Source organism: Pogoniulus pusillus, chromosome 5, assembly GCF_015220805.1.
Source record: "Pogoniulus pusillus isolate bPogPus1 chromosome 5, bPogPus1.pri, whole genome shotgun sequence".
NCBI classification, from domain to species: domain Eukaryota; kingdom Metazoa; phylum Chordata; class Aves; order Piciformes; family Lybiidae; genus Pogoniulus; species Pogoniulus pusillus.
The window spans coordinates 36115892-36139833 of NC_087268.1; the positions used below are offsets into that span (position 1 = coordinate 36115892).

The 23942-nt window shown below is 39.0% G+C and overlaps 1 long non-coding RNA gene across 2 annotated transcripts; it reads right to left on the reverse strand.

The window, feature by feature from the left end:
• Nucleotides 1-1879: 1879 nt before the first annotated feature.
• LOC135175710 (uncharacterized) lies at nt 1880-2898 on the reverse strand. Of its 2 annotated transcripts, none has more exons than XR_010302447.1 (2): nt 2858-2898; nt 1880-2498 (listed from the first exon to the last, which is right to left on the reverse strand). It is a non-coding gene; the product is annotated as an uncharacterized LOC135175710 (long non-coding RNA). The 2 variants fall into 2 exon arrangements; XR_010302448.1 differs by having other exon boundaries at nt 1880-2472; nt 2858-2888.
• Nucleotides 2899-23942: the final 21044 nt, after the last annotated feature.

The window sequence follows — 23942 nt, forward strand, 5'->3', positions numbered from 1 at the left end:
CATCTTTCTTTAGGTGCTAATTTGCCAAAGTATTTCTAAATTACTTCATATACTTTGTACTGTGGTATTGGACAAGCTTTCACAAAAAGCTTTAAAAATATTGCTACTAAATGTTTACTCAGTGTTTCATGTTTGATCTTTTTTGTATGATCCTTATACCAAAGCTGGAATTTATTTGCAATGACTACATATAAATGCAGCACACGCTCGGCATCCTAACAGATGCCATCTGTAAAAGCATTTACTTTAAATTAGTGGAATAAGTAATCAAAAGGGCTTTGTACTTAATGCAGAACTTTTGGTGACTATTAAATGCTCATTAGAGGGTGTTTTTGCTGTATGACTGTCAAAATCAGCAGGACGTTTATGTTAGATTTCCTGAGTGGGTCAAGATTGAATATGATTTTACAACTTAAATAACGTAAATGAATGCAGGTTATTTCAGAATCTCCAGATGTTCCTTAAACTCCCTGCCCCTAAGTGAAAGTTACAGCCAATTTAAATTTTGCAGCAATATTACAGTGCAGATTTTTGCTTCAAACATTTAACAGCTCTCTTGTTACATTTCTCTCACTTGCGTCCTAACCATTTCAAATTAAAAAGATGATCAATATTATACCAAGGGAGGGCTCTTCCCTTAAAATGTGTATTAATAGATGGGTCAGATCAGTCTATTGTAAAAAGGCTTTTGATGGGTCAAAATCTTTGCTAAAGTTCCTTACAAAGCCAGATAGTCTGTTCATGCTCTTCAGGTGCTTAACTAACCTTAACTGAGCTTCATCTAGTTAAAAAAAAATAGATAACTTCTGAAAATATCTTCTAAAAGTAAACAGCAGCCTGAAAGATACCTATACAGGTATATATCTTTCCTATATATTAACAAAGATCGCTGCATTCTTATATACATGTTATCATCTAACATCTACTTTGTTAGGAAGTATATCTATTTGTATGGTTTTTTGTGGTACATTTCCCTTTTTGTTTTGGGTTTTTATAGATTTATAGAATTGTCAGGACTGGAAGGGGCCTCAAAGATCATCTAGTTCCACCTCCCCTGCCATGAGACACCTCACACTACATCAGGTTGCTCAGAACCACATCCCCACTTCCAGGGATGGGGCTTCTCTCACCTCCCTGGACAACCTCTTTCAGTGTCTCACCACCCTCATGGTGAGGAACTTCTTCCTAACATCCAATCTGAATCTTCCCACTTCTAGTTTTGCTCCATTCCCCCTAGTCCTATCACTACCTAAAATCCTTAGCAGTCTCTCACCAGCTTCGCTGTAGGCCCTGGAAAGCCACCATAAGTTCTCCTCAGAGTCTTCTCTTTTCCATACTGAACAACCCCAACTCTCTCAGTCTGCTTCCATAAGAGAGGAGCTCCAGGCCCCTGATCATCCTCATGGCCCTTCCTTCACTGGACATGCTCCAGCACATCCATACTTATCTTGTAATAGTGGCTCCAGAACTAGATACAGTACTCCAGGTGGGATCTCACCAAAGCAGAGTAGAGGGGGAGAAACACCTCTCCCAACCGGCTGGCTACACTTCTTTAGCTGCTGCCCAGGATCTGGTTGTCTCTGTGGGCTACAAGTACCCAAGGGTAGCTCATGTTGATCTTGTCATCCACTAACACCCCCAAGTCTCTCTCCTCAGGGCATCTCTAAAGCCAGTCACAGCCCAGCCTATATTGGTGCTTACAATTGCCATGACCCTGACCCCAGCCTTCACTTTCTCCAAGAGTTCCTGCTCCCCCACCACCACTCCTCACCTCCTGTCAGTGTCCAGAGAACAGAGATTAACAGTACCTCTGCCCAGAAGAGCAAGATCTGTTCTCATGGATTCCGTATTGTGAAATTAAGGTGCAAATGAGACCATATATCACCTTGAAACTATTTATTAAAGGATAAAATTGGACAAAACAGAGGGAGAGATAGAGTACGACAGAGAAGAAGCAGGGAAGGCAAACAGCTGGGATCATATTACCCAGTCGCAGATTGGGGGGGCTGGGGGGAAAGAGAAGGGTGCGTGTCCCAGGGATGACCTTCCGTGGAGTTTATCAGGGGTTCTTCTGGTGGTGGTGCAGCTCTGGTAGTCTGGTGGAGGTCCATCCTTGACAATCTGGTAGAAGTGCACACTGTGGCAGGCATTCCTCCTGCCTTTTACGCAGTTGACTGCTCGGTGTCCAGCTGCAGCTCCCCAGGAATTCTCCCTGTGTATTCTCATGCACTCGCAGGGGTCCGGTGGCAGTGTTGGGGGAGGGCCTCTGCCTCCTCCCTGGCTGTACCTGTCCATACCCTGAACACACATCAGCCTTTTCTCTTCGGGGTAGGCGAGGTAAGATATAGGCACCCTGGGCATTCCAGCCAGGATGAGGTAAAGGAGTTACCAAGGCATTGCCTGTTGATTTGCATCCCTGAGCTTTTGGCCAAGCACCCGGAAATCAGCAAAGGCAATCTTTAGCTTTGTTGACTGGGGAGAGACCAGGCAATCTTTACCTTTGTCGATGAGCAGGAGAGAAGATTTAGACTCTCACACCTCCCCCCAAGCAGCTCCTGCTCCCCCATCCTTCATATTCCTAAAGCAGCCCCTGATCCCCCCCTCACCCTTCTCTCTAGCTACATACCTCTACTCCACCACCATGTTTGCAGCCGTCTCCGAGCCTGAGGCAAGAGCTTCAACCAGCTAAAGTACCACACAGAGGAGCTCAGCTCCAGTAAGGACACCCAGCCAGCACCCGTGGATGAGGTTGCAGTTGTCCCTAACCGTGTGCCTAGCTAGCCGGGGGGCCAACCAGGCCCCCCGGCCTTTGCGTCACCATCCACCCATTCACCTGGTGTGCACCACGAGGACTCACCAGTGCCAGGAGGAGGATCCCTCTGCCCAGATGGGCATAGCTTGGAGCTCCTGCCTTTCCTGGGGGGAATTAAATAGAGGAGTGGGCGGGGAGGGCCAAGTGGCCACACCTGGGGAGCTTAGCCCAGGTGCTCTGGGACTTGAGGGGAAAGTGAGGGAAAATGGGGCAGGTGGGGCGGAAAAGAACAAGAAAAAGGGCAGATATGGCATTCTTGTGTGATCTGGTACAGGTGATCCTTAGTTAGCAGTGCCTGTTGTCTTGGTAAATTTGTTGTGAAAAAATAACACTTATGTTTTAAAATTAGTCTTCATGAAAAGGGCCATGTAAATAATTTCTGTTCACTTTTTTTCAAGAACTTTATCTATGTCAGCAAAAAAACCTAGAAAACATTTTAAAAATATTTGTCCTGAAAACCTATGAAAGCAGGAAATACTGATGTAGATACTGTTCCTTCACAAATTTGCTGTCATGGTTTAATCTTGACAGATAGTTTAGCTTCACACAGGCACTCATTCACTTCCTGTATTTTGGAATAGGGAAAGAGTTGTAAGAATAAAAAAAGAAAATTAATGGCTTTCAGTTTGAAGAACTTCTTGCTAAGACCCTCTCTAAACCTACTCTCCCTAGGTTACATGAAGAGGAGGGTGGCCAACAGGTCAAGAGGGGTGATTCTTGCCCTTTGCTTTTGTAAGACCCTACCTCAATTACTGCATCCAGTTTTGTGTCTCCATCATAAGAAGGATATAGAAGTCTTGGAGTGAGGAGTGCCACAATGATGATCCAAGGACTGGATCACTTCTGCTATGAAGGTGGCTGATGGAGCTGGGATTGTTGAGCCTGGAAAAGAAAAGACTTGGAAAAGACCTTGTAGCTGCCTTCCAATACCTGAAGGGAACCTACACAAAAGCTGGCTCATATTGAGCTTCTCGTCCATCAGCACCACCAAGTCCCTTTTCTCAGGGTGCTCTCCAGCCACTCACTGCCCAGCCTGCATTGGTGCTTGGAATTGCCCTGACCCAGATGCAGGACCCTGCACTTGGCCTTGTTGAACCTCATGAACTTGGCTTGTGCCACCTCTCCAGACTGCCCAGGTCCCTCTGGATGGCATTCCTTCCCTCCAGCATGTCTGCTGCACCACACAGCTTGGTATCATCAGCAAACTTGCTGAGGGTGCACTCAATGCCTCTGTCCATGGCACCGACAAAGATGTTGAACAACACTGGTCCCAGGACTTATCCCTGAGGGATTCCGCTTGTCACTGGCCTCCACTTGGACATGGACCTGTTGACAGCCACTCTTTGGGTGCAGCCAATATTCACATATTTGTATGATGTATTGGACTGGGTGAAGGTCTTTAGATTGTCTGAATAATTTCTTTGCCCTGAATAGAACTCAAATGAATTCAGTACCTTTTTCAATCCTTTTCTTGATTGATCTAACTTTTAAATACCAATGTAGCTAATCATACTTGATGTTTTTACATTTCCTTTCTACAAATGTTCTCTAATATTTGCTGGAATTTAACGTCTTTCTTTTATCATTTCCCTAAACAAAGTTGTTAATTATCCTTTTCTTGGAGAGTAAGAACAAAAGTGTATCAGTAAAAAGGGGAATCATAATTTTCATAATTACGATTAAAATTCAAAAGTGTTTCATTCATGAACTCCCCTCACTAGGTTTTAATCATAGAATCATAGAATCAACCAGGTTGGAAGAGACCTCCAAGATCATCCAGTCCAACCTAGCACCCAGCCCTATCCAGTCAACTACATCATGGCACTAAATGCCTCATCCAGTCTTTTCTTGAACACCTCCAGGGATGCTGACCCCATAGTCTTGCTATGAAGACAAAAAAATGCTTAAATTTTATGTGTTCCTCTATTCTTACTTGAAGACAGTTTTTAGTGTGATGCTATAGATGAGATAAAATTTTATGCCTTTAGAAGAATGTATCTAGATTCAATAACTATTCACCAGTGCTTCTATATTCTGCCTGATTATTTGCAGATTTAATTCAATGTCTGCTTTAAATCAGTTTTACTTCAAATGACTGAGATTATATTGCTAGGTTTGAAGTTGATAGCAAAGTCTCAGTGCAACAATGACAAGCTTCAGAGGAAAATAAGCATCAGTTTTATAAAGGATTTGGTTTAAAATGAATGATGAAGGGATTGTACTTAGAACTTCAGGTCCAAAATTGAAGGTTAAATAATGGTTAGCTTAATTGGTTAATCCTCATTAAAGTGTTGAACGGCTGTAATGTATATGAGATATGATTATAACTTCCAGTTTTTTTTCTGTGGGGAACAAGATTCAGTTCTTCTCACAGTAAATCATACATTTGCATAATAAGGCAATCAGTGGAGCTATGAAATATTTTTTTGCAATGCTTCAAGAAATAGATCGTTTTCTTTATTCAGATCTATTCCAGTTGGGAAAGGATAGGTTATCACTTTTTTTTCAGTCAAGAGTATAACATCAATAAGTCATTAATAGAGTAACAACTGATCTGTCATCAGAAGCCTAAACCTTCAAAAGATAAAGTATGGTGAAATAAATGTGTAGTCAGAAAAAAAAAACCACAACACAAACAACCAACCAACAAAACAAAACAAAACAAAAAAGCAAAGCAAACAAAAATATAATAATTTTTTAAAAAATAAACTGTCTGAATGTATTAAGTGTGCCTAACTCAAGTGTAGATTTTAAAATTCAGTGACAAAAAAGGAAAGCAAATAACCTTATTGTATAGCTCTGCATCATTATACATTCTTTTAGCAGTTGATTCATTTCTTAAAGCAAACAACGGAATATTGCCTTCCAATTGACCGCACAGCACATTTAATCTTCAAAAGCTGTGGCTTCATTTAGAATTTCTTTCTAAACAAAGATTTCTGAGTGTGTGCCTCAGCAGCTGTCTTGTCAGGTTTCTGAAAGACAAAAATTAAAGCTCTACTATATTTATTCCAAGTCTTCTCAGTGACTGATCTAGCATGAGAGTTAATTTTATTTTCTGTTTATCAGGAATAAGGCTTATCAAAGATGCCGTATGTAAGTAATTATGAGAAGCTATTGCACAGATGGTGGATAATAACTTGTAGCCGGGGAGGATAGATTTTTTTCTTTTGACAAGTAAAGAGAAATGCCATTTGACTTCTTTTCAGAAATAATAAAATGCAATGCTTGACAGAGATATAGTCTGCTTCCATTTTCCTGTGGAAAGGAGACCTAATGTTGATAATCAGCTTATCTTTCAGAGAGCTGTTCATTGGCCTTCTTCACATTAGCATTTTATTAGCTTTCAATTTCCCAAGTGATTACCTTTGGGAAGTGTATTTGTGGAGCTGAGCCTGGCATAGGGGAAATGAACACTGATCTTTGTTTCTGTTATTTGCATCAAAGAAATCTAAAGACTGCTAAATCTATCTTTGTGCTGTTCCAATGCCTTTCTTAATATGCTGTCCATTATGGAATATCTATACAATATTCAGGTCTTTGGGCTGTTTGAGCATGTTATTTCCTGGACTTTCCTATTGCTAATTGCAAAAAGGAGAAATTGTAGACAGTATATATGACCACATACTTAAAGTGATCTGATGAAAGACATCTACTGAAGTTGGAAGGACATTAATCTCTTTCATAGTGAAAGCCAAGACAAGCATTTCACCAACTCTGTTCTACTCTCATTGACTCAAAGAAGCCTCCTCCTGCCAAACCAAAAACAAGCTTACTGAAACTCATCATCCATCTTTAAAAGAAAATCGGGCTGGGAATGGGCTCTGTGGAGAGCAGCTCTGAGGAATGGGCCCTGAGGATAATGAACTGGGCATGAACCAGCAGCAACGCTGTCAGGAAAGATGACCAGCAGCAACTGAGGCTGCATCAGCCGAAGCACCACCAGATCAGAGATGTTTATTCACCCATAAAGAGAGACTGACAAAGTGCAGCTTGAACAATTTTGTGCAGAGATGGCTTCAGGGCATCCCACAGCCACCCCACGATGCAGGAAGGGGACTGTGAGGACACAGCTGCACTTTTCACAGTGGTTCATTGTGACAGGATGCAGGACAAAAAGTGTAAATCAAAAAAAGTAGAAGGAGACTCAGGCTCTAAGACAAGCAATGAGGCATGTTGTCTGGAAAGGTCATAATGGCTCTTTCTTGGATATTTTCAGAATCCAAATGGATAAAGCTCTCAAGATGTCATCTGATCACACTGTAAGCAGGAGCTTGGTTCCAACTTGAATTATCTGCCTTTGTCACTGTCTTTATCGTTTCCATAAAATTGTAACTATGTGCTGTATTCGCTACTGAAGTCAGCTGTTGATTGAATGTCTTGAAATTTCTGCTTGCAGGAGCCACCCACATCACGAGCAGTGATTCTTTGCTGGAAATGGTACAAGCCATTGCTACAGGCCTGAGCAGAGAACCAAGAGCTGGAGCTGCCATGGGAGTGCTAGCAGTCTACGGTGTTCTCACTCTTGCTTATTTTCTCTGTGGCATCAGGAATCCACAGAATCACAGAATGTTGAGAGATTATCAAGTCCAACTCCCCTGCCAGAGCAGGATCACCTGTACCAGATCACACAAGAATGCCATATCTGCCCTTTTTCTTTCTCTTTTCTGCCCCACCTGCCCCATTGTCCCTCATTTTCCCCTCAAGTCCCAGAGCACCTGGGCTAAGCTCCCCAGGTGTGGCCACTTGGCCCTCCCCGCCCACTCCTCTATTTAATTCCCCCCAGGAAAGGCAGGAGCTCCAAGCTATGCCCATCTGGGCAGAGGGATCCTCCTCCTGGCACTGGTGAGTCCTCGTGGTGCACACCGGGTGAATGGGTGGATGGTGACGCAAAGGCCGGGGGGCCTGGTTGGCCCCCCGGCTAGCTAGGCACACGGTTAGGGACAACTGCAACCTCATCCACGGGTGCTGGCTGGGTGTCCTTACTGGAGCTGAGCTCCTCTGTGTGGTACTTTAGCTGGTTGAAGCTCTTGCCTCAGGCTCGGAGACGGCTGCAAACATGGTGGTGGAGCAGAGGTATGTAGCTAGAGAGAAGGGTGAGGGGGGGATCAGGGGCTGCTTTAGGAATATGAAGGATGGGGGAGCAGGAGCAGCTTGGGGGGCGGTGTGAGAGTCTAAATCTTCTCTCCTGCTCATCGACAAAGGTAAAGATTGCCTGGTCTCTCCCCAGTCAACAAAGCTAAAGATTGCCTTTGCTGATTTCCGGGTGCTTGGCCAAAAGCTCAGGGATGCAAATCAACAGACAATGCCTTGGTAACTCCTTTACCTCATCCTGGCTGGAATGCCCAGGGTGCCTATATCTTACCTCGCCTACCCCGAAGAGAAAAGGCTGATGTGTGTTCAGGGTATGGACAGCTACAGCAGGGGAGAGGGCGGAGGCCCTCCCCTGTTGGTGCCAGACCCCTGTGAATGCATGAGAATACATAGGAAGATTTTGCTTACCATAATTGGTATGTGAGACTTCTCTGTCCTTTGTCTCAAGCTTCAAGACTTTTGCTGCATTTTCTCCTCCCCACTCTCCCAGAGGCATGTCTGAAAGACAGAGTTAAAACTGTTTTTCGGGGCCAAAGCATTATATATAATTCTGTGCAATACCTGTAAGTTCACTAGCAAGCAAAAATTGTTAAATATTAGGAGTAGCTAGTAAGAACTCTGCGGTGGCTGGTGAAAATCACACACTGTATATATAAGCCTTGGCTTCAGTTTGGAACTCAGCAAGCAGAGTAACATTACCTCAAGGTTTGCTGTTACAAACACTAGGTAAGCTGTCACTTAGAAATAGCCAAGCAGTTGTTTTATCTGTAGTAGAAGGGAAACATTCCAGTGATTATGTTTTAAAGAAAAGAACAGAAAACCATTATACATAATACAGTTTTTGTGTTCTCTGCTTACTTTCTCTCACCAAGAAATTAGTATTTTGCTAATTATTTTTTTTGAGGAAGATGAGAAAGCTCCGAGCACACACTGCGTTTTAAGATATTTTCATGTCTCTCAGTAAGAGTTCAAGTTTGTTTATTAATGATCCTCCAAATCTCAAACCAGTCTTTTCAACATCTACCAAAAGAGGTATGGAGGGAATTCACTATTTACAGTATATGATAACATGAACTGAATTGTAGAGTTCTGTGGATAGACACTACCATCATATGATGACCTTATATAAGGTTTTATATTGTAACTAATAAACAGAAAATCCTGAAAGACAGGAGCTAAGTGTGAAATCAGATATTTTAAGACCTAAGCTGAAATAAATGAAAGTATCTTGGTATGTACCATAGAAGTAAATATCGCATGGAGTTATTTCTGGAAATGTTTTAATAATGGCAATCTTTTGTTTAGTCAAACACTTTGATGCAAAAAAATCCATAATCAGTATTAGAAAAAGAAAATACTTAGGGACATTGATCAATAAGGGGAAGTACTTGTAATGAATAGTAAGCAGTGGATGTGGAATCTGGACTCCACAGAAAGGATATTTTCCTTTATTTTCATTTTTATCGGAATGTTTTTGCAGTAAACAGGAAAAACAAGTACCAACACTGTTACAAAGATACATAATAGAAAGCTTTTAAAGGCAAAACTCTGATAACATTGTCAGAAGTTTTCTTGATACTGTTAATACAAGATAGGAATCAATTACAAGCAAATGAAGAAGCTTACTATATCTCTCACCCAGGGTGTCTATGTTTCCCCAGAAAATAGTCAAATGGTTCCTTTAGGTACATTGCTTTCCAGGCAGAAACAGAACTAAGAACTCACCTAGTTGTGCATGAACTGTTGTCTATCAAGGAATAAATAGTCATAATATAAGTAAATTATCCGACCAGAAATTAACAATGAATCATAGGGCAAGCCTGCATGGAAGTGAAGGAAGAATTTTATTGGTTTTCTAGAACAAATAAAACTGCTGAACATGAGGCTTGTTACATTCAGAGTTGAATGAATAATTATGAGGGGAAAAAATGAATAATTTATTCAATGAATTTGTGTCTTTTTTTTATTTCCTACACACTAGTGATCACAATTTAAATGTATTCATTACGCAAATTCATTCAACTAATATTCATTTACTTTCTTAAAAGACTGGATTAAATTATGCAAAGGGTATGTTGCCTGTAGTATTTGTGACTGGTCAAAAGAAGTTAGAAAGCATTGCTCATATCACCTGATTAGATAAGAAGATAACCAAAGTTAGGGAAAATATACAGCAGCACAATTACCATCATGTATAGCTAAGCACAAGTTTTGAAATACACCACTTAAATACATATGCTGGGATGTCAAACTTCAGACATTTGCTTTCAGGAGACAGATACAAAGGGAATTAATTTAAAACCTGAAGTTAGTTCTTTTAACTACTATTTCTATTTACTTTCTATGAGCTGAAAGTATTTTACAACGAAATTCGTCTTCTGCTTTTACCTTATCACTTTACTAAAGAACTGTTGCTGATCAATCTTGGAAACATAACTTTCAGGTGGAAGAACCACTGGTGTGACTCTGGCCAGTCCTTCTAATGTTTTTTGGTACTCTAATTCCTGTAAAATTGAATATGATCCATTAACCCCGTTGTCTATCACTAAAAGTTAGTAATAGTTAGGGAAAGAGCTAACAGAGAATATTTCTGGGAAACATTCTAAGGCTTCTCTGCCATTTATTTGCTTTCAGAGCAACTTCTGCTCATGTTTTTACCTAAACGTATCTCTCAAGCACAGTCAAATATGTTGCTATTCATGACTGGCAATAACTGGATTAGCAGACTAACCTATAAAGACCTATTGCATCCATTTGCTAGAATACTCAGTCTATACAGGAATCTCTGCAACAAGAATTGTGCTCACTTTTTGCTTACCTTTTCCCATATTCCTTTGTCTGTAATCATGTTTTTGGCTGTTGCAAGCACTTCTCTGCTTTCACTGATAACAGAAAGCTGAGTAACAATGCTTATAACCTTGCTTCTTTCTGTCTCTTTGAAAGTACACATGATCAAGACTCAGTACTATCAGTAACAGTGTATTTCAGATCTTTCCCTGTAATTGAACCATGATAGATAAAGAAATTGTAAAGGTATATCAGAGGGAGTATTGTACCCTGCTGCAAATAAAGTAGTATTCATATGGACATTTCTACCTAACTTTCATAATCGAAAGATAACAATTTAATTCTGTTTCCTTTTTTTGGCTGAAGATTCTTACAAGCAATGGAAAATACCCAAAACTCGTATGCAGATAGAGCAAAACTCTAGAAAACTTTGCTGCAAATAGATCACATTTTAAAAATGGCACTTGCAGTCTTCAAGAGTGCAAAAAGAATGTTAGTAATGATTTTTCAACCACTCTGTTGCACTTTCACACCAAATTATAGATGGCATAAATTACCTCAATAAGAATGATTTTTCTCAGAATTTGACAACCATTTAAGATCTACTTTTTGTATACATGCATATGAATATAACACAGGTTTCTATGTATATATATACATGTTTGTGCATTTTAAACCTTTAGCTTTCTTGTTACTTAATCAGGTTTTTCTCTTAAATAATCAAGTTTGAGAATGGAGAATCCAGTTAGCAGCTGTCACTTGTAGTATCCCCCAGTGTTCAGTGCTGGGCCCAGTCCTGTTCAATATCTTTATTGATGATCTGGATGAGGGGACTGATTCAAGCATCAGTAAGTTTGCAGATGACACCAAGCTAGGAGCAGGTGTTGATCTGTTGGAAGGTAGGAGAGTCCTGCAGAAGGACCTAGACAGGGTGGATGGGTGGGCAGAGGCCAATGGGATGAGATTTAACAAGACCAACTGCAGGGTTCTGCACTTCGACCGCAACAACCCCAAGCAGCACTACAGGCTGGGGACAGAGTGGCTGGAAAGCAGCCAGGAAGAAAGGGACCTGGAGGTACTGATAGATAGTAGGCTGAAGATGAGCCAGCAGTGTGCCCAGGTGGCCAAGAGAGCCAATGGCATCCTGGTCTGTATCAGGAACAGTGTGGGCAGTAGAATGAGGGAGATTATTCTTGCCCTGTACTCAGCACTGGTCAGGCCACACCTTGAGACCTGTGTCCAGTTCTGAGCTCCTCAAAGCAAGAGAGATGTTGAGGTGCTGGAATGTGTCCAGAGAAGGGCAACAAAGCTGGTGAGGGGCCTGGAACATAAACCCTATAAGAAGAGGCTGAGGGGTTATCCTGCCTGGAGAAGAGAAGGCTCCAGGGATACCTAATAACAGTCTTGCAATACCTGGAGAATGCCTACAAGAAGGCTGGAGAGGAACTCTTTTCAAGGGTGTGTAGCACTAGCATGAGGGGCAATTATTTTAAACTCAGGAAAGGTAGATTTAGATTGGACATTAGGAAGAAATTCTTTACTATGAGGGTGGTGGAGCACTGCAACAGGTTGCCCAGAGAGGTAATGGAATCCTCATCCCTGGAGATATTCATGGTGAGTCTTGATGGGGCTCTGAGCAATCTGATCTAGTTGGGGACATCCCTGCTCACCACAGAGGTTAGACTAGAGGACCTTTGGAGGTCACTTCCAACTCACTGTATTCTATGATCTTTAAATAGTCAAGTCATTGATGTGTTCATTTTAAGACCTTCTGACTTTTCTATTTCTTCCCTATAAGTAGCATTATTTATAGGTAGTATTATAACAGTTTTCTGAGACAAAGTTTCCAAAAGACATATAAACAGAATTTTTAATGTTTCATAAAGGCTAGAGATAGATTCTTTTATTATTCAAAATTCATAATAGTAAGCAATCTAGCCAAATCTAAAACTAAACAACAACTTCATACCAAAACTAATAAAAAATCCAAACACTACAAATGAAAGCTACTGTAGCTAATAAAACTTCTGCCAGATGATGAAGTGCAAAGCAAAATATGTCTGATTTCCTGTAATAAAAAGCATCAAGATTTCTTGACTTTCAGTGGTCTAGGGTGTTTGGAATTGTTAGTGCTGCATGTCATTTGCAGCTAAAAGGTGTTGTGAAGAAAGACAAATAATGCCATAGCTGAAAACTCAATCTCATTTATACTGTTAAAGTCTTCCAATTTAAAGGCGAGATTGTAAAACTGAAGTGCTATACTTCTTTTCACACTTTCTTGCTTAATCTTGTTTAATCTGTAAAGACTTTATGGGTCTGAGTTAAGAAGTAGGGTACCACATTAGCTGAAAGCAGCCCATATTACTATTGTGTAGGTTTAATATATTTTTGCTGGAATATTTGCAGATTTTTCTAAATCCTTTTCAGGAATCTGCATTCAAGTAACCCATAAGTTTCTAGGAAAGGACCTGAAGGTGATTTATTTGCCCAGTATCAGCTGTGTGTCATTGATATAATGACTGGTAAAATCCAGAGACTGAGACAGTGGGCACAGACACCTGTCATTCATACAGCTGAAGTACTTGTGCTCAAATCCAAATTTTACCCATTTGTGTACCCTATAGGTTTTCTACAGTACAGCACACACAAGTTTAAATACATATATGTCACTTATATGCTCAGGGTTGCTGTCTTGGTCTCTACCAAATCGGTATCTATGGCAAGCAGACTTATAAATTCTCTATGTAATTACTGTCTATTTAATTGTATCAATTTCCCATGTAGAAAGCCATCATAAAAGCTTGTTACTCCAAAACCAGGAAGACTGAGTTTTGAGTAAGCAGTGATATCAGAATTCGAGAACAGGACCTGACACTGACCTTAAAAACTCAACGAACCAAGCAAGCCTGTTTGTTATAGATAGTACAAGATGAAAGACATGGATTTAAAGCATATTAAAGTGCAAGGTGTTATGCCTTTCAGTTTCTATGCTATTTTTAAATGATGCAAAGCAACAGAAAAATCAATAACATATAGGCTTACCTGATTGACTCCTTGGCAAACAGCCCCTTGTTTTTAGAGAAGTCTTTATGAAAATAGATGAGGACATCTTACAAATGTGCAATTTGCTATTTTAATACAAAATTTATGAAATTTATATTTCAGCTTATAGAGGTAGCTTGTAGGACATAAGGTAACATTACTTATCCAAAACACATATGATTTTTCAGAATGAATTCAATAAAAGGAATAAAAGATGTGGTTCATTTATTAAAATTCAATAACTTTATATATATTTAAATAAAATTTCACAGAAAGAGTAATTTTTGACTGAAATATTTCTGAAAGATACCAGTGGATGTATGCTTTAAACTGTCTGCAGCTATAGTAGAAAACAGATTAACTTCCAACAATGTCATAATGTAAATTTACACTCATAAAGGAAGTTTCATTCTAAAGATGTAGAGACCAAGCAAGTGATTTTGTTTGATGGAGAATGTACTCAATATCTAATGTAAGATTGTAATTAATTGTATTGGTCAGTAGTGTGGAAATGAAGAAACTTCAGTTCCTCTTTGGATTATGTCAACAGTCACCTGTATGATTTTTAGCAAGTCATTCATCTCAACTGATTTTCCCTTGGTTCTTTCCATTTTCTGTCTCCTTGGAAGTTTCTTATTGCAAATATATGTTGACATTGCATGCAGCAAGCAGTCAGACATGATTCAGCTTAGTGGAGATCTGCACACTCTCCCTGAGAAAGAATGGTCTTGTGAAAAACAGACGAACTTAACTTCTCTTTTGTTGTTGTTGCTGTGTTTTGTTTTGTTTTCAAAAAGTATTGGTAGTTCTTTTTTTAACTAGAGTTTCTCTGTACTGCTACTGCTGGCCTTAAACACATATTATGAGGAATGGCTGAGGAAACTGGGGCTACTTGGGCTTCATAAGAGGAGGCCTCATGAGTGGAAAGCTCATCACTTTCTACAAGGTTGGAAAGAGGTGGAGCTTGATCTCTTCTTACATGCAACTAGTGACAGGCCTAGAGAAAATGGGCTCGAGTTGTGCCAAGTCAGGTTCAGGTTAGGTATTAGGAAGTAATTCTTCACAGAAAGGGTGATCAGGCTTTGGAATGGACTTCCCAGGGAGGTATTTGAATTAGCATCCCTAAAGGTATTTAAAAGATGTGTGTATGTGGTGCTGAGGGATATGATTTAGTGATAGTAGCTTAGCAGAAGTGGTGAGATAGTAAGCTCTAGGTAACTGGCTGGACTTGCTGATCTCCAAGGTCTCTTCCAATCCCGACAGTTCTATGACAAACCTATTCTAAAAGTTTCCTGTGTAAGAAATTTAAAATCTAGAAAATATTTAAAGCTGCAATCTCCTGTATCACAGAAAACAAACAAAAAAACCCTAATACCCAAACCAACAGGTTATTTATATTATCTCAGATAAAGAATTTTTTGTGTGTGTGTTATGCTTCTGCATTATGAAAAAGGGTAAAAATAATGAGATCATTGGTTCCTAAGAGAAAAATACCATTTGGATATCCAGGTGAAGGAACGATGCTAAGAGCAGGGCTTTTCACTTTTAGACATTTCAAAACAGCTATAGGGTAGTACAAACATTTTGGATGAATTCAAGGCACTTTTAACCTTGAATGCCTTCCATGTTGTGAGGTCTTCCAGAAGCCAAAGAAGTTTCTCACTGAAAGTGTTATTACCTTGCACTCTGTGTATCGGATAACTTTTTAGCAGTTTAATAGCTGTATTTGGCATATCATTTATACTCAATGTCACTACACGTTATGATCTGTTGAGGAACAATATAACATGCAAAATAGCTACAGTGTGAAGTGGCTGCTTGATAATATCTTCACAGTTGAAAGCTATAGGGATGGCATAAATCTGTGTGTCTTATCCTTGCTTTTCCCTGCAAATTATATTGTAACAGAGGAAAGATTGGCTAAGCTCAAAATGTATTGCTGCTGCCAGGGCCACTTCATTTATTGGTTTGAATGGCTACAAGAGATGTTACAAGGGATAATTGAAGTGGGGGAGGAACAACAAGGTAAATTCTAGGTCTTGGAAAGCTACAGTATATGGAAAACAAGCCAATGTTAATACAAATCATAGAGTACACACTGTAAAGTGCAGGAGAGTGTGGCTGTTCACAGCCACAAAACCAAACACAAACACAACAATTGAAAATAAATATTACATTCAAATAAAACCCTTGGGCAGACAAAAGGCAATGAGGACAGGGAGACTTTTACTTAATAATTACCTCATTCTTAGTAGCTGGCATTTACAGCTAGGTGTTTTACCTACAATAATATTTTTTTAAAGAATAATTAGGAATCATATTGTTGTAGTTCAAAATTTATTCAGATATTTGTATGACTCATATCTGTAATTAATGCAATTAATGTACTAAATTAATTGATTTGCTCATGATCTGTAAGCAATGTGATGTTTCCAAATCAAATTAGTATATGTGAGATGCTTGTATTTACATATAAGATGATAGGAAAATGTGGTGTTTTTTTTCCTGTGGAGAAATGTCCAATTAATACATTTTCAGAGATCAGCATGTAAAGTGTAATCTTCAGGATATTCAAGGACTCTAAAGGAAATTGTGGAAACTTGAGGATGGAAAGTTGCAACAAGAATACCTAGAGCTCTATCTGGAGTGGAGTTTCCAGCTGGCTTTGATCAGGGTTTGTGGGTTGACCAACACCTATTAAACCTTCATGAGTTTCTGATCATGAAGATGCAGATGACACCTTCTCCAGACAACTAGAAGAAGCTTCACATTAGCAGGCCTGAGTTATCATGGGGGATTGCAGCTGTCCCAGTATCTGCAGGAGGGGTAATGCATTAGAGTGCAAGCATCCATAAGATTTCTGAGGGACATTCTTTTGGAGAGGTGCTTTTCTGGACCTACTATTTACAGACAAGGAACAACTGGTCAGCAATATGAAGGTCAAGGGTAACCTTAGTTACAGTTACTCATTGACAATGATATTCAGGGTCTTGCAGGGAGAAAGCAAGGCTAAAACCAGGATCACAACCCTAGTCTTCAGAACAGTAAACTTTGGCATGTTTAGGATCTGCTTGGAAGAATTATGTAGTATATGATCCTAAGGAGAAATGGAATTCAAGAGAATTAGTTGATAATCAAACACAAGAATCATGCTGCTCAATGATCTTGAAATCAAGCAAAGTGTCCCAGGTTGGGAATTATAGGGATAAAAATCCTCTAGGGACTAGAAGACTGTTATTCAAGCCCATAATTCTGCAATTTCTTTATAAACTCATGGTGAAGCCAGCTCGCCCTCCTTTCCTGCTCCTCCAGCTGACTGTTGGGTGGGAGCTGCTTTACTGGGACAAACATGTAAAGAATAGGCCTGTTTTGGGGCTTCCAGAGACTTATGTTCAGGCCTATGGATGGCAGAGGTGTAGGAGGGGCAAGGATTTGAGCACTTGGGATTATAGATTTAGTTTTGGGTTGGAGGAAAATTCAAGGGGGTCGCTATGGATGTTGCATCTGCTTTGTAATTTCTTTCTGTACCTCTCTTAAAATATAATTATGTTTTCTCTCCAATTCATTTGAAAAAAACTTCATTTCTGTCTGATCTCTTTAAAAACCATGACACAAAAGAATCAGGAATGGACGAAAAAGGAGCTCTTGCCTAAATTCAGGCATAAGAAGGAAATAAAGAAGAAGTTGAAGCAGGTCAGGTAACCTGGGATAAATTTAGAGACACCATCTAGGCATGCAGAGATGGCATTAGAAAAGCCAAGGCCTACCTCTATCCTGGGATGCATCAAAAGAAGTGTGACCATCAGGACAAGGCAGGTGATTCTCTCCTACTCTGCTCTTGACAGCCCGTCTGGAGTACTGCACCCATTTCTGGTGCTCCCAGTACAAGAGGAACATGGAACTAATAGAGCATGTCCAGAGGAGCACTGCAAAGATGGCCAGAGGGCTGGAGAACCTCCTCTATCTGAACAGACTTTGAGAGTTGTGGCTGTTCAGTCTGGGAAAGACAAGTCTCCAGGAAGACCTTATAGTGGCATTCCAGTCCTTGACGAAAGCCTACAAAAAGTTGGAAAGGGATTTTCGCAAGAGGTTGCAGTGATAGGATAAGCAGAAATATATTTAAGTTTGAGGAGGACAGATTTAGACTAGATACCAGGAATAAATTCTTTACAGCAAGGGTGGTGAAACAATGAAACAGGTTGTCCAGGGAAGTTGTACATACCCTCCCCCTGGAGGTGTTCTTGTCCAGGTTAAGGGCTTGAGCAACCTAGTGTAGTGAAAGATGTCCCTGCCCATGGTAGGGAGTTTGGAAATAGATGATCTCCAAGGTCGCTTCCAACCTAAACCACTCTATGAACCTATAAATCTGGTAAAGGATGTAAAGGGCAACAAGATGACATTTGCGGGTACTTAGATGGAAATAATCCAAAGGAAAATATAGACCCACTTCTAAATGTGGCAGAGGACTGTAATGGAGGGGTAATTAATTGTGAGATGGTATTTTTTTCAAAATTAATATTGCTTATTAATGTTGGTATTTAGGAGTCTCACACCCCCCAACCACTAATTTTAATAATAATTAGGTTATCTTGGAAAGGTCATGGAAACATTATACAAAGGAACAATATAGGTTCTAGAACAAATAACTAGCAATAATATAACGTTAACTGAGCTCAGTTGAACTGGAAGAGAAGGTTCCTGCAGTCAATATACTGCTTACAGTTAATTATGCTGTTTGTCCACTAGATGGACTCAAGGAGCTCTTTTCCACTTATGGCAGAAGGCAGTTGGTGAATTACAAGAGGGTTTAAGTATTTACTCTCAAAATATTGGTTTCCTGGTTCCCTGGGACTAATTACAGCTTCAAACAGTACCCAGACACTTGCAGAGGGTTCTGCCAATGTCATGCTGGCTACGCAGGCCTATCGTGTGGAGGCATTTAAAGCCGCTTCCTGATAAACTTCAGTCAGGCAGTTTCCAGGCAGTTCAGAATGCAATAAGGCAGTGAGGCTGAACACTGCTATAAGCAGAGAGCAAAGTCGACAGGCAGCAGGCAAGCACAAATAGAATGGCAGAGAACATTGTGTTACCTGCTTATCTCTTTTTGTCAATACAGCCCAAGACTAATGGGCCTTTGGACATCGAAAATACAATCAGAAGGGTAGTTAACCAAGCTTGACTATATTGGGTGAAGTCACAGGCTTGTTTTTTCCTTTTTAGGGCAGAACATAGGCCTTACATGGGGCAGGAGCAAACCAAATGTATGTACCTTGTTTACCACAAGATGGAAACTGGATCAAAACAAGTCTGGGCAAGCCAGGGTTCTTAGACTCAATGGCTCCAGGTTCTTTGTCCTTTTTCCTGTGATTGCTTTTTCACAAAACAGAGAGCAAAAAAAAAGATGTGTGGGTAAAGCAGGACATGTTCAGGCCTATTTTGTTCTATTTAGGCCTACCACAAGGATATGAAGGGGAAAAAAAGACATGTAGAAAGCCTATCTTCTTTGCTCAATTTCTTATTTACTTATTTGTCAAGCTTATCATGAGCCAGCAATGTGCCCTTGAATTAAAGGACACCTACAATAAACCTGGGCTGCCTTAGGAGTGTTACCAGGAGGTCAAGGGAGGTGATACTTACCCTCTATTCAGTACTGATGAAATCATATTGGAGTACTGTGCCTGGTTCTGGGCTTCTCAGTGCAAAAGAGAGGGCCAAAAAGATGGTACGATAATGGAGCATTTCACATATAAGGAAAGGTTGAGAGAGATGGGATTGATAATAATAATTCAACCTATTCTAAGAAACTACTTGGTATTTCAAGTCAAATAAGTGACATAAAAGGGATATTTCTGATCAAGAATTGTTTCTATTCTTACCAGGCAACAATTTGCCATTTAAACAGTAATTCAAAGTACAGAATCAAAGTGTTGCACAATGTAATACATTGAAATACTGTGATGAATTACATTATATACTCTTTATATTAAATTCTCTCATAATAGGTTAAGTAAAAATGTTTCATTTAATGAGTGAGAGGTAATATTTGTATAGGACCTGTAAAATGGTGGTATGGATAGATATGTAGAACAATTTACCAAAGACAGAGGCCTTTTCTGTAATAAACAAATCAGCAAGTCAAGGAGAAACAATGCAGTCAAAGAGACATCACCATAGATTCCTGTGACCACCCACTCCAAGACAGTCACAGAGAGAAAGCCTTTTCAAGACTTTGTGGTGTCAACTGAAGTTGCCACTACATTTTGCACACGTTCTCCTGGCAAAATGATGTGTGAGTGCTTTATCATTTGCTTTAGGTAAAGTCAGACACATTCATCAGGTCACAAGTAGAACTTGTCAGATTGCCTCAGCAGACTGAGTGTCATTCAAACAACTCCCACAGCACTTTTCACCACACCATTCTTTCTCTTTGCAGCATCACTCTCAGCCATTTTACCAGGCTTATCAGGAAGCAAAGAGTCTTTCATTTTTGGGAGTATCATTTTTACCTCCCGTTGTTTCTTTCCTTCACACTAAACTTGAGGAAATGGCTTCACTGGAACAGAAGCTTAATTCTCACATAACTTAAGGCTGACATCAAGTGAGCAGCTGACAACCCCACTTAATACCAGCTAATAGATTTACAAATGCTGGGCTGGATAGAAATGGAATTAGTACATGATAGTAGATCTATTTGGAATATGCTAATAATGACATATGATGTTTGAGCTACCCAAAACTATGAGGCAGATACACAGCCTGTGAGATTTCTTTTCAAAATGCCAACATAAACTGACAGCAGTTCTCCTGATTGTATACTGCTTTCACAAGGATACATGACCTGGATATTCTTCATCTGTTATGTGCAAAATAGCAATAGTTTGACTGACTGGGTTATACAGCACAAGAAAAATGTTAAAGGGAATAGTAAGGAACTCCTATGTTATTTGTCTTCAAAAGCAATTGTGTTATCCTTAATAGTGATCCTCCTTCCCCTGTGGGGAGCCGCAATTTCCTTCCCTGACCATAATTTTTCCATTGAAAAGTTAATGTCCTTTGTTTGAGAGTGCCAGCCTGACAAGCATGTTGAATATAGAATATAGATGCTAAGCTTTACTATTATTATAGATTCTATATATGTGTATACATATGTCTCTTTTATCATACACCTGTCTGCATGGGATAGGTGTAATCTGAATTAGTATATGGCTGTTGATCCAGAGAGGCTGAACAAAAAAGCTGCATTTAAACCAGCTAGAGACATAAGAAAGCATCAAAGAATTGCATAGTGGATTTCAGTTATTGGCTGCATGCCATGAATAAATTTGACAAAATACATTGTGTTGATTTTGCTTAAGTTTTTAGTAAGTAAAACTTTCAGCCTGATACAGTGCTGATTTCAAAACAGGTTCATATATTTAATGGAAGCATTATGTAGTTCTTCTGTAAAGAGAAAAACTGAAATTTGAACTGCTGTCTTTTTCTAACAATAAATATGACATAGTGGAGGTTAAAGAACCTGTTTACATCCTCAGGGAACCTATGGAAGTATTTTATTTCTCTTAACAATTGATATTGATGCTATTTCACATAGTGACATTCTAAGGTATTTCTAATCTACAAAGTTTCAACAGAAGTATTGCCATTATCAACATTAGAGTTAGCTTCTGAGTTACACATGCAGTACTTAACAGATAATAATTTTCTGTATACTAGAAGATTTGTCTGTTATCTCATTTTAAAGATAAAAGATTATTAAAAGAAAAAAAAGGTATTCTAAAGGTTGACTCACATATTTGGTTTATTAGTTCTCTTCCATCAGTATTTTTACCCTAATCAAAAATCACAAAGTAATGAATTCTAGAAGGTACAATCCACATGCTTTAAATTTCCATACCAAAAAATGAGCTTTCAAGACCATTCTTAATTGATATGTCTGGCTTTCAAACTGTCTATTGTAGAAAACAAAACCACAGCATGTAATTTTATTTCCTTATTCCAAAAGAAAAACAATTTGGTCTCTGTAAAGGGTTAACCCTGGGGAAGTGGTCTTGGCCCTGACTCCTCCCTGGGGGTGTGTCTGAACCTGGCCCCAGGTGTAGTGGTTAGCCCATTCCCACTTTCTGTCTAGCCCCCTATAAAAACAGAAGAATTTCAAGTTTCCTTCTCTCTTGCCTTGCCTGCTGGCACTATCCTTTTGTTTCTGCTGCTCTTTGTTTTACCACGTGGCCATCCTTCCATAAAATAGACAAATCTGCTGCCATCAATCCGGTTGTATATATATATTTTGTATCTTGTTTTTCCTTCCTTATACCTCTTTGTAACTCCCTTACCTGAAATACCTTTTATTTGTTGTTAAAGCTTTCTCTTTCAACTTCAAAATCAAAGTGAGACTAATTTATCTGTGTTTTATCTTTTCCTCTCTACATCTAATTCATTTCTTTCCAAAAGGGGAAAAAGGGGAAGACATCTGTTGCAGAGGGGGTTTCTCGGTACCTATATCTATTTGGCGGAGGGGAGAAATTAATTGGGATGATATAATTTTATATTTAAAAAATATTTATTTAATTCAATATTCTGGACTCTCTCCACCCCCAACCACTGTATATTAATATTCAGTTTGGTACACGGTTATGAAAACAATTTAGGATAAAATATGTACAGGGATTTGTTATTTAACTAGCAAACATTCAAATTATAAACATAGAGGAGTTTTCCCTGCAGCTTAATGCTGTTTGGGATCTTTATGCTATTTGCCCAACAGAGTGGGCTGAAACTCTTTCTGCTCTATGGCAGAGATAACTCATATTACAGAGGTATTGAAGCTTTTACTCACAATTCTTATCAGTTATTAATCACCCTCCCTTCCCTTCTCACTTCCAACAAAAAGCCAAGCAAACAAAATAAACCTGAACCCTCCTTGGATTATGGTCTACAACTTGCTTAAATAAGCATTTAGTTGTTGATACAACCAACTGCTTGATGATTGACACTCTTAAGTCTACCCTGTTAACAGTTTATTATTGCAGGCATTCCAACCAATTAGTCTCAAGCCTCATTTGCCCAATATTTTTTTTTCCAATATCTAGAGCTCAAAACAAGTTTTTCCTGAAATTAATATGAACACTTTGAATATTTAAAACCATTATATAGCTTTGAAGCTAAAGGCTCTGGCAAGTAAATGTTTATTTTTTTCCTTTATTTCCTAATTTAAGTGCACATTAAACAACATCTGACTTACTCTGCATGAAATAATAATTTTTTTCCCAATTTTTTAAGATGAAGTAGGCAAATCTTAAATACAATTGATCCTTAAGAGAGTTATTAAATAAAATATAACTTTTTATCTTAGTTTTGAAATTAAAAGACACAGGGAAAATCCTGCTATAAAGTGCAATATTTTTCTACAGATATAATTTATTTTGTAGAAGAGTTTTATTAATTTGGAGTTTGAAGATAAAAATACTGTCACTAGTTCACAAATGAACAATTCCTATGTCAATCCTCATTATTCTAACTGCATTGATATGGTTTCAGGTGAGCAGTTTAACTCATTATTAGGCATCACTAATGGATCCCGAGTTCCTACAGATACAGAAAACTCTATTACAGCAACTGTGATTTTTTTTAAGAACAGGTACTTTTTTTAAATTGGGAAAACCTGATTCACTGAAAGCAAAGAGTTCAGATTCATGGAATAAACCCCATGATTTTCAGTGAAATTGTCTTCAGGAAGACTTTTTGGCTGTTTCACTCCTTTGAAGAGAATTTGGAACAGCCTAGATGAATTACATGTAAACTTTCTCCATTATGTTAGAAACAGGAATTTGAATCATGTGTTCTATCGTACCAGATAAGATGCTTATTACAGGATAGAAATGTGTTTGACCATTTGTGGCTGTTTGGGAAATGAAGTACAGAATCTTACTGAATAGTTAGACAAGTAAGTAGAATGTGTTTGTGTGTGCATGTATATATATGATATTGGTTTATAGTTATATAATGTATCTCTATTAAGAAATTAAGGTTTCAATACAAAGAAAATAGAGTGATTTATTTACTTACACCCCCTCAGATGCGGTTGCTACTTCTGGCCAGCTGTATGTACACTATAATTGTTCTCTAAATAGATCAATCATTGTAGTGTCACACCTAAGTCTGTTATTGATTGCAATATCCACAGCTATTGCTATTATTTTTATTTACTTTA